This window comes from Vigna radiata, chromosome 7 (assembly GCF_000741045.1).
Source record: "Vigna radiata var. radiata cultivar VC1973A chromosome 7, Vradiata_ver6, whole genome shotgun sequence".
Taxonomy (NCBI): Eukaryota; Viridiplantae; Streptophyta; class Magnoliopsida; order Fabales; family Fabaceae; genus Vigna; species Vigna radiata.
This window is the reverse complement of record NC_028357.1, coordinates 23972887-23976574: the sequence shown is the minus strand read 5'-3', so window position 1 is coordinate 23976574 and position 3688 is coordinate 23972887.

Genomic DNA, 3688 nt, shown 5'->3' with positions numbered 1-3688 from the left:
CAACCAAAGTGTTTGTGGTTTTCCATTTCCAAAAACTTATGTCATGCATACACATATAAAATCACATATTAAACATAGTGATATGTAATGAACAACATTATCATGTTCCCAGATATGCTTATACAAATATAACATAGTAAACAAAAGCATATGACATGTAATAACAAAACATGTAAGCACAGAATACACATGTGTTATTAATTATGTGTTGTTATCATCAAAAACACAATTATCACTGAGATTGTGGGTTAGGCTAAATTTGTGCTCCCCCTACCAACAATCTTAACACTTATGATCACGAGTTAAATCTTAATTTTAACAACAATGGTTATAACTACTTTACATGGCTTTTAGCCATTTCATGCTCCACGTGTGCTTCTTGAATGTTTAGTTATTAGCATTTCTTTACTTTAAGGAACTATCATGTGGCCTCCTCTAGCCACCTTCCTCCAAGAGTTTGCCCAACCTCTCTTAGAGAACCCATAAAAACCACCTCCATCATCATAAAACAACCCATGACCAAGAGCCTTAGTCTCTTTTCCACCATATTTTCACAACCACCCCAACCTTTAACAATCACCATGGTTTTTCTTCAAGTTTTGGTCCAACCTAGCTAGGAGGATTACCATCAAAATTTGAATTTTATTATCCATAAGTTGTTTAGAAATGGCTAAATAAGCTAATTCATGTGCATATATTTCTAAGCTTGTTTCCATACTAAAAGAATGACTTTGAATATCTAAATGAATTGACAAACAAGCTAACAAATTATAAAAAACAGGTTCTTTGAGTTCCAGGCTTCTGTCTTCCTTTTTTGTAATATTTTCTTCCTTCCATGCTTGATGTTATGGTTCCTTGATAAAGAAATATTTCCTAGGAAGCCTAACAAATAGAGGGCAATTAATATTTTCTTTTAATGACAAATCAGGATACTCTATCATTCTCTCTTTCTTTTCTTTCTCCTTTTTTTTCTCTATTTTCTTTCCCATCTCTTTCTTTTTTTTTCTCTCTCTCTCTTTTCTTTCTCTTTTTTTTCTTTTTTTTCTTTCTTTTCTTTCTTTTCTTTCTCTTTTTTTCTCTCTTTTCTTTCTATTTGTTTTCTCTCTTTTCTCTTTATTTGCCCTCTCTTTTCTTTCTCTTATTTTCCTCTAGTTTCTCTTTCTTCAATTTCAATAAGTGTTTCTTTCTCTTTCTTCAATTTCAATAAGTGTTTCTTTCTCTTATGCTCTTTTAATCTTTTGCGCTTGTCTTCTTTTGAACGCATCTAATTTTTTCAAAGTCCTTCTTTTCTCCTTGTTAACTCTCTAAATTTATCCCTTTTTCTTGTCTTAGAAGTTTATTTTAGTGTATTTTAGCTTCTTATTCTCTAGAATTAGGTTAGTTTAGCATTTTTTTCTTTAATTTTAGAGTTTTGTTAAAATAGTGTTAATTTTGTATTTTTAGTTAAATAAAATAGGTTTTTAAATAATTAGGTGTTTTCTCTTGTAGAAAAACATTCAAAAAATTAAAAATAAAATTTAATTTTTCTTAGGCTTTATTTTTCATATTTTTTTTACCAGTTTATTCTTTTATGATGTTGCAGGAATAAAAAAAATATGGGCTGATGCTGAAAATATACTGGGCAAGGTCATTAATGGGCCAGCACTAATTAGAGAGCAAATTTGCACCATTGTGATGATGGCTGGGTGCAGTAGTTTCCACAAGCCCACGAGGCTGCTGTGAGTGAATGGAATGAAGATTTATGGGCCTTTGGGCTGATTCCAATTAAGTAGAACGACACCGTTTTGTGTTGCTGTGATTAGAAGCTCTAATTGAAGGAAAAAGGTTCATGAAGAGGGCTTCATTCCCAAATTTCTTCAATCTTCAACCTAGGGCTTGACAAGAGCGAGAGAGATGAAGAGAAGCTGGACCATGCGCCATTTGCCAGGAGGATGATCGGCCCAAAAGGAAGCCAGTCCAGAAGCTGATTGGAATAAGATGTTGATCGGTCCGATAAGCTATGCTGAGCTGGATTGACGATTGGAGAACTTGGTCAGAGTTAGTTGAAGGATACTCCAGAAGCTTCAGTGTTTGTTTCTAGATTCTTCCCCCTTTCCCATTTTCTTTTCTTTTTCTGTTTTTGTTTTTCCTATAAAAGGAAGTCTTTGTAATGAACAATGTACAGGTGGTGGGTGACAGACACCACTATAGATTCTCGGTTCCATGCTTTAGTGTAGATTTCTTTACAGCTTTCGTAGGAGTAGATACTTTGCTTCTTGGAATGGGGTTCTTGGATTTTCCATTGGGTGATAGACATTGGTTATCTGAGAAACTCTGGTATTTGTAATTCTGAATTTAGTTTCCAATAAAGTACTTTTTCAGTTTCGATTCACTTTTTATTTGAGCTTGTTCGGTTAATTTTTGTACTTGATTTTACTTTCCTTGCTATATCGTTGATTTTACATTTCAGTTTTAAATTCTGAGTTGCTTTATGTTCGTTTATGGTTCCTTTATGATTCCAGCATTTGATTTGGTCATTGAATAAGTAGAAATGATATTTTAGGCATCTGTTTCATTCTTTTTAACTTTCTAACATTGTTGATTAATGAATCTGTCTAGTATTGTTCTGAATGTGTCTTTTTCCTTTTATGTCTTAGAGTTAGGTTCCTATTAAGTAAATAGTAATCGTATTGTGTTACAGTCTTTTGATGTTTTAGTCTCAATAAATTCTAGGTTGTTTTGTTTTTCTCTGAATTCTGATTTTAAATGCTTTTATTTAGTTTTACATATTTCTACATCAATTGCATAGTAAATTTTGATTTTAATCTTTTCCCATTATTCTCTGGTTATTTTTCTTGTATTTTGTCAATTCTGTTTCGATCATTAGCATATCATTTACTGATTAGGTTTTGATATTATGTACATATTATTCTTTGCATTTTCAATAAAGCGTCACTTCTCATGCATTCTACCTTTAGATTCCTAGATTTTTTTAGTTTCTTTTGATAACTCATTTTAGTCTAGGTATTCCATTTATCTTTCTTTAGCATAGATTACAATCTTATTTCTCTTCCTTTGCATCATTTTATCTTAGGCATCTTACATTCATTTTAGTTAGGAAGCATGCATTGCATTATTTGTTTAGTTTATTTCTTTAGACTTCATTTTAGATTTTTCCCCACCTAGTTTTAGTAAATAAGTAAATAAATAAGCTATAATTCTACAATTTCAAACTTGATAAGTACCAAGTCCACGGATTGATCCTTGGTTGACCCCTATATTACATTAGTGGGGAAATTTTGAGGTTTGTTGACTTTTTGTGCGACCAAAAAGCCTTTCAACACTCCTCTTTCAAATATAGAATGTACTTCTTGAGGTCTTCATTAGTAGTCATGGGACTTGCATTCCAATTAGGAGACTGATGAGTTTCATGTCCATAGCCTTCACATTTGGAACATCTTATAGTACTTAATTTAATCCTTCGGAAAACATTTTTGTCATGTTTGTACTTCTTTTAATAATATAGATTTTTCTATTCAACTTTACAATTATGGGCTTTAAGGCATTGACATTCTCCACCAAGGCCTCATGAACACATAATTTCCAAAAGGAGGCCTCTGTTGGAACATGTTACATTGTTCAATATTGATAAATCCTGCAAAAGGTTAGGAAAACAGAATAAAAAAATATATTTAGGTCATCATCACTC